The sequence below is a fragment of the Ochotona curzoniae genome, unplaced genomic scaffold (assembly GCF_017591425.1).
Source record: "Ochotona curzoniae isolate NIBS_2020 unplaced genomic scaffold, NIBS_Ocur_1.0 scaffold_4683, whole genome shotgun sequence".
NCBI classification, from domain to species: Eukaryota; Metazoa; Chordata; class Mammalia; order Lagomorpha; family Ochotonidae; genus Ochotona; species Ochotona curzoniae.
The window spans coordinates 32,134,299-32,142,765 of record NW_024467121.1 but is presented as its reverse complement, the minus strand read 5'-3'; positions in this window follow the sequence as shown (position 1 = coordinate 32,142,765).

The window sequence follows — 8,467 nt, the reverse complement described above, 5'->3', positions numbered from 1 at the left end:
ATGACTGACTAATATTTTTCCATTTATGTCATTCCTGTTGAAAGAAAGGGGGGGACCCTCATCCCCCAGAGAACTAATGTATATTGCAACCATCTGAAACTTTTAAATGCATCAATTTGATTTTGTCATATGTATAAAGATGGCAGGTTAGAATCTCAGGAAGCTAAGCAGCAGACCCAGCAACTGGATTCTAAAAATCCACTGGCCACAACAAGGAATTGGTTTCATTAACTAAGACACTGTGGTTAGCTGCTCACAGCATTTCCCCCTCCTGCTCTCCTTTTCCTGTTTGTTTCATGCTGAGTAAAGTGGGGAATCAAGCACCACTCTCCAGAATATTCAATAAGTAAACAGGAGGTAGAGCAAAGTTCCACAGAATCTTACCTTGTTCAATGGGATCATTGCCTTGTCTCCTAGTGGAAACTAGGTTAGCTGAGTGTGTGGCAAAGGAGGCAGAGATTTTTCTCGTGCATCACTAGGGCTAAGGTAGCTGTCTGATCTCCTGGGAATGGGCCAAACTGGGGACTCTGTGTTCACCTCTGGCACTGGCAGACAAGGCACTTGGCAGGGCCTGTAACCAGAACAGCTTTGGTGAAAGTCTCTCCACCAGGATTCCACTCATGTCCTCTGTCCCTGTTGGCATGGAGACTTTATTATCTCACTGGGCAATGACAGGAACTGCTACCCACAGAACACTTCATCCTGCTCAGATTTTTTTTTTTTTTGCTATAGAACAGTACATAATTATATTTCAATACATAAGTTCTGTGCAACTAGAAAGAATATATCACAATATATTCAGAAAAATAGAAAAATGTGGTACTTCCTTTGCAATGTGTGACAAAATGTTAACATAAAAATAAATAAACTTTCAGAAACCAAAACAGAGACTACTATTACAAGGGGAGTAAGAAAAAAAAATAAAAAGATGAGTTGGATATGAATGTTCTGGGAATCACCATCCCTACATCCTTCATGAACTTGATGGTGCATTAACCTCTCCAATTCTTCTGGAAAGGTAGAATTTTACTAGGTAGAGGTACTTACAGAGGCCTCCACTTTGACCCTTCAAAATGACACTCTATACCAGGGAATCAGTGAGAAAATTTCTCTAGTTGTTGGCTATCTCAATTATGTATTCAGGAACTGGGGAAGTAACCATAGGAAGGATACAGAATTACTGTGAGACAGACCTGTGCTAAAATACTGTTTATCACCTTACATGTGTAATTTCCTACCCTGGAACACAAGTGACGTTTTGAGTCTGTTAGAATTACAGAAGCAATGTTCAGTAATCCTTGAAAATTCAGATTATTTCCTGTTTATGAAAGCCATCATTCTAGTAAAACGGCATATATCCCTTTGAGGAAGGCCAGAAGACTACCAGTGTCAAGTTTTATAGTTTAGCAAGGATCTTCCTCAATGAGAATATTCTCCCTGTGATTCAGAGTTTTGGGACTGAAAACTGACTCAAGGCTTTCTGATCTGGTAATTTAAGTTATGCTTCCTTTTGCTTGAACTAAAACTCTACTGCAAATGTAGGTCATGTAAGAACTCACATAAGCATCTGTTTCAGCTTTGTGATCATCATCAGCAACCCATCAACAACAAAGATATATTTCAGTTGCCACTTTGCTGTCCATCACTCTAACCACACCCACCATGCCTTTGATGGTGCAGTGTCATCACTTGGGCCCTGCTACTGTGGGATCAATGATTCCCATTATATATAAAGATTCCAGTTCAATGCCGGCAGCATTTTCCACTGTGACTTCTTACCTACGGAGAAGAGTGCCCCATGAGGCTGGGGCCCATATTCATTTCTCAAAGTTGTGAGACAGTGTATGCCTGCTGGGACTCCCAGGGTGAGTCAGGTCATCTTACATGATAAATCCACTCTGGTATCCAAGATTCCCTCCGTCTTTGAATTCCTTCTCAGATCAATTTCATGATCTGTGCTTTTTAGTCAACCATTCAGCCAGTATCCCTGCTCAATGATCTCCATCAATAAATTCAGACCGGTCCCACAGTATGTAGTCCTGCCTCCACAACCCACAGTCTTGACAATATGCGTACTCACCATATCCATTCTCACCCACAAAATGTGGCTTTTGAAGCACATCTGTGTTATTTTCACCCTGAAGGTCTTCATCTCTCACAAAGCCTTGACACTCCTCCCAGAGTTCACATGATCCCTCCTGCTCCTGTAGTCTTTCTGACCCTTGTCAGTGTACTGCAAACTTCTGTGACACATTCCCCTACCCCCAGTGCCAAGCCACTAGCACTTGTCCTATTCTTTGGCACACTGCTAGTTTTACAGGCATCTGTTTATTTTCCCAACAGTGGTGAGCTACTTAATGACAAGAACCCTTGCTTGCCTTGTTTTGTAGCAGATCCCTACATGGAGGGATGCTCCAGTAGCTTTCTTGAATAAGCCAGAGAAACTGAACAGACAAGTCTACAGCCTGGATGCTTGGATTGGACCTGGAGGCTTGCAACAAACAGCAGCCTGCCTGATGCTGTCAGACTATTTTGAAAACTGGAGTTCCTTTTTCTGAACAACTGTTCTCACCCTTATGTATCAATGCCATCTGTCACCTTCTCCACTCGGCCTTACTTCACTTGGTGTAAGTCCCCTCAATCCCACCCTCACATTCTGGTCATTTTCCAACTCTGGGCATCTGGGAGAAACCTTGCTGTGTCTTTTTCCTGAAGGCCTCGGAGTCTTTCCTGCCTGCATCCTACTTTGTCCTGTTTTTGCCCAGAAGTCGGGATTAATAGCAAACTTGTCCAAGTCTTGAGGTCGCAGGCACCCGACTGCGAGAGCCTGCCGGCAGTGCCTACCCTAGCCGCGGGACTGCTGGTGTGTTTGAGTCCGCGTTTGTTTGTGACCCAGCTGCAGAGGAAACCGCCGGCCAGGGCAACGAGAAGGAAGGAGCCTCCCTCTAACGCCCTCAGCCCCCTCCCCACTTCCCGTCCAGCGCGCGGCTCCCTCCCAGGCAGACGCCGTTTGACTGCGGGCCAGGGACTGGAGGCGGCCGAGGCAGAATCGGAGGAATTGGCGGCAGGGCGCATGTTGCGCCAGGGTCCCCAGGGCGCCCCGGCGGGCAGCGGCGGCGGGGACCACGGCGCAGGTAGGCAAGCTGCCACCACAGCCTGGCTGGGATCCTGGAAAGTCTGGGCCGGAAGTGAGCGATCTGTCCCCTGTCCCCCAGGAAGTCTTGTTAGTTGGGGCGCGGCTGAGTTCGCAGCTTGGGTTCAGGGCGCGTGACGCACGGGGCTGAAAGGAGAGCATACTGGACTGTCAGCTCTGTGCTGGGTCGGCCGGGTCCCACCACAAGACTGTGCCGCGATGCAGGCTGTCGGGATTCTGCAAAACAGCCCGCTGCAGACCCATGCCCACGGCGGGTCCAGGCGGCCGCGGAGGGCTGTAGGGGCGTGCTTTGAGTTGGGCTGTGTCCTGGGACACTCGGACTTACCGCAGGACAGGGGACGTCGGGCACTCCTTCGCCCCAAGACCCGTTGAGACTAGGAGGGCGGAGGTTAACAGTGGGGTAGGGAGCTCCAGAGGCTGTTGTGCAATCAATCAGTTTCACTACCGGCATGGGATTTGGCCCACGCCCTCGGCCCCGCAGGACACCGGTCCACTTCCCAGACTGTGATTCCGCTTGTCAATGCGCAGGGGCGACACTGAATCACTAAGCAGATGCTTGTTTTCCAACAATCCTGGGGTTCCCATTTATCTCGCTCTTAAATACATGCCAAGGCATTGGAGGCTTTCTGGGTTGAGATCTGGAGTGAGCCAGTGCCCGCTGTGTCCCCAGAGGCGTCCAACTAAGCCTTATTTTCATCAGATGTCACAGAGGGCACTGATGACTGGGCTTCCCCGTGTCCTTAGGTTGGTGATGCGTGAAAGCACTTTGCCAGATGTCTTACTGATCATACAGGGGAAGCTGAGAAACAACAGGGCCAGGCCCGGCACCATAGCCTAGTGGTTAAATCCTCACCTTGCATCCCTGAGGATTCCACATGGACACTGGTTCGTGTCCCTGCTGCTCTGCTCCCTGCTTGTGGACTGGTAAAATAGCAGAGGATGGCCCAAAGCCTTGGGACCCTATGCTGTCTCAGGAGACTGGGAAGAAGCTCCTGGTTCCAGGCTTAGGGTCAGCTCAGCTCTGGTCATTGTGACTACTTGGGGAGTTGGGGACAGACTGCTTGCTTGTAAACCTGGACTTAACTGTGCCTCAGTAAACCGTGTTCGGAAGTAGGAGTCACCACAATGATAATAAGGGACAGCAGATTACAAGCAGGAATAATAACACCTCCAAATTCCAAATGTACTGGGAGGCCTATTGTAATTTTAAAAAAATTTTTTACTTCTTTTAATTATCATTTTATGATACTGTTCCATAGACCCTGGGATTTCCCTTATCCCCTCCCCAATTCTCTTTCCCCCCTCATTGAGTTCCCTATATAATTACTCTATATAGTTCTTCATATATAAGCTTATGTCCATCATTTGGGCATAGACAATGGCAAAGTCCAGCATCCTATTGTCAAGATATGGTAAACTCTTTCATTGAGAGTCCATCTTTGTCTGGAAGTAGAGATGCATACTGCATTGTATCCTCACATGAGAGTCTCCATTACACAGTTACTATACATTCCTTTAAATGAAAAGCCACAAAACAAAATCAACAACAGGAATAATAATAATAAAAAAAAAGAAATTAATACCAAGAAGTTAAACAACATGCTACTGAATGACTAAGGTGTCGCTGAAGAAATGAAAAAGAAAATCAAAAATCTTCTTGAAGAAAATGATCTATGAGTCATTGAAGAATTTAATCAGAAGAGATTGTTTTGAAGAGATGAAACTAACAAAAAAAATCAGAATCCATGAGATACAGTTTTCACTGATCTTTGTTGGTGAAATGTATCTGCTGTGGGTAACAAATAGATAGGTTTTGTTTTTAAATCTAGTCTATTAACTATGATGTTTAAATGATGAATTAAAGCTGTTTACATTCAGGGTTAATGCAAATAGGTGCTAATTTGGGCTGTCATGTAAGCATTGGGTTGTTCATCGACTTTGTCTTCTGTTATCATTTTACTGGGATGTCCTTCTTATTTCCCTTTGGTTTTGGTGGGTGCTATTCCTCTTCTCTGTTGAGAGAACTTCTTGAAGTATCCTTTGTAGGACAGGTTTGGAAGAGGCATATTCTTTATCTTTCCTTTACTGTGGATGAATTTTATTTCATTTTCAAAGACAAAGGAAAATTTTGCTAGGTATGTTTTCTTGGGCTGAAAATTTTTCTTTTAGAATTTGGAATATGTCGCTCCGTTTTCTTCTTGCATGTAGAGTTTCCAGTGAGAGGTCTCCGTGAGTTTAATTGGCATTCCTTTAACTGTCAGTTGATTTTTTTCACATGCACATTTAAGGATCTTTTCTTTATGTTCGATTGAAGAGACCTGGATGATCATGTGTCTTGGTGAAGATCTCTTTTGGTCAGGCCTATTGGGAGTTCTGTGCCCCTCCTGGATGTTGTTTCCCAATTCTTTCTCTAGATTAGGGAAATTTTCCTTGATTATTTCATTAAATATATTTGTAAAGCCAGTTTCTCTTTCTGCACCTTCTGAGACTCCCATAACTGTTACATTTGGTGTTTTTAATAGTGTATTTTAATTCTTGAATACTTTTTTTTAGCTTGATCCAGCTCTGCTTCCAGCTTTTTGTTTGTTTCCCCCTGGTCATAGGAAATATCTTCCAATTCTAAGATTCTTTCTTCTGCTTGTTTCATTCTGTTTTGGAGACTCTCCACTGTGCTTTTAATTTGCTCCACTATATCCTTCATTTCTGTTATGTCAGCTTTCATTTGATTTATTTCCAGTGCAACACATTCCTTGAATTCCTTGAATGCCTGCTTTACGTGCTTCTCATTGTTGATAAGAAGTTTTATAATAAGCTTTTTGAATTCTGTATCTCCCATTTTCTTGATGTCTTCCTCAGTTAACTCTGAAATTGGCAAAGGATTTTGCTCCTTTGCAGGGGAGTCTTCAGTAACATTTATTTTGCCTCTGTCTCTTCTTTTGCTGTTGGTCATTGTACTTCTGGTTATCAGATTCTTCTCCTTGGGGCAGCTTGCTAAGCTGTGTCACCCACAGGTCTACAGTTTCATTTTACTTATTGCAGTTGGCACATGGCTCTTTGTTTGCAGTCACCTATGCCACTCTGTCTAGTGAGTTCCAAGTCTGGGTTCTTACGTTAGATTTTTATCATGGTCTCTGTAGCCCCAGCTCCTGGCTTACCACTCTCTACCTTCCGTCATTCCATACTGAGGCTGCAGCATTGTTTATACAACCTTTCTTCCATTTCCATTTGGAGCAGGTGCCAGGATTATGGAGATACCAGGTATCCTATATACCTAAGTTGTTGTTGGTACTGATCTTGCCAGAACCTGTTGGCTGTTAGGTGTGAGGGCCACACGGACCTATTTTGACCCACATGGTGCCATAGTTGGTATTATTTTCCTGTGGGACCAGTGCAATGCATTGAGCTCAGTGAGTTCTTGCCATGCTCAGAGCATGTGTTGTCCCCTGGAATCTTAAATTCTTTTCCACACTGTAAGAAATTGCGCCTGGCATGCCACCTGTAGAGTTCTTGATCTGCTGGCTGTCACATCTGAGGGCTACCTGGACCTGTCTGAGTGGAACCTGTAGGATGCCACGTTGTTGCAATTTACTGAGTCAGAAATGAGAGCACTCCCATTTCAGTGCATGTTCAGTACTGTCCATAGCCCTTGCCTCCTTAAACAAAATGGCACCTGATACAGCTCTAGGTGGCGGGCTGGGCTGTTAAATCCACCCTGTTCTTGCACCGTTCCTCTGGGACCTGCTGCTCTGTCTCTGCTCCTGGTCAAATCAAATAGACCAGCAGGATGGGCAGTTGTTTGCCTGGATATACCCCCTGAGCTCCTGGTGATAGTCCCTTCTCACCTTGTTGCTGGTTTATTTTTGGCTGCCAGTATGATTTGGACTGCCACTCACTGAATGCTGCTGGAGTATCAGTCACTGCAACACCACACTGTGTGTCTGCTGCTTTCCTGTGTCTGTCAGTCTCAGGGGACCGCTCTGCTGTTGTTCTGTCCTCTCCTATTTCCTGGAATGTGCCCTCTCTGCTTCACACTGGCTAATATTTCTCCGTCTGTTTAAATGTATCCTTACCCTATTCTGCCATCTTGATTCTCTGTCTATTGTAAATTGTTTTGATGAACTCCCCAAACTTTGTGGCTTTAGTTCTCCATTTTCCTATGACAAAGCTGAGCTTCAGTCTTTTCAAGCTTGAATAGCTGGTAAGTAGAGTCCAGGACCAGGACCCCTGTGTGGACACCTCTCACCATGGTATTTTCAACTCCCAATTGGAAAGATGTGAGGGAGTTAAGCCAAGGCTCACACTAGACCTGTTAGAACACAGGAAATGGTGCCTCTTGAATACTGTGCAGTTTAAAATGGATGAATGAATTATGAGCTCTGCATAGGAGACTGAAGAAATTGGAAATTTCTCTTTCATCTCTATTTTGTAAAATTCCATTCAAGCCATTTTCTGATAACGATGGAAAAAAAACCCCAGCAAAACATTGAAAAAAATAAATGATGACATTTCATTGCAAATCTCAGAAAAAGTGAAATCTAGATGAATACCTTAACATCTCAATATATCAGAACCTTGGTGGAGGGCACATGAGGTGGAACTGGGATGGAGACATTGGTATCATGATCACCTCACAGGGCCGGGTCCTGGTATATTGCTGAAGAAACCTCATGTTCATCTGTGATGCCCCCAGAGGGAACTTGACTCTACTCAGAGGAGAGTGGAGGTCACATGTTTGTGCAGCATGACCATCAGTATTTCACTTGTTTCCTGAATGAAGTTTATTACTGGCTTTTGTTTTTCTAAAAGCAACATGCATGCATTACAGGAAGCAAAGAAGATAACACGTAAAAAATTCATTCATTTAAAATCTCTGTAGTCTCATCAGAGCAGACAAATAACTTGGTGTCTGTTCTTTTATTTGTGTATAATCATTTTTATTTTATTTGAAAGGCAGAGAGAAAGCTACACTCCTTGAATGTGCACTACTGCGGGCGATGGACCAGGCTGAAAACAGGAGTCCACAACTCAACCTCTGACTCTCACAGAGGGTCACAGGGCGTTGAGTAGTTGACCCATCATCTGCTGCCTCCCAGTGTTCACATGAGTGGCAAGGAGAAATCAGAAGCAGAGCCTGGATTTAAACTCTGGCATTCTGTTGCAGGATTTGGGCGTTCCAAGCAGGCCTAATTTCTTATGCTAAATGTCCACTCAGCTCTCCACTGCTATGTTCTGCTTATCAGTTTGTATCTATATCAAAATGGAATGCCAACTGCTGTTGTTTAAGTGACAAAAATAGCACTTGCTCTTTGCCCA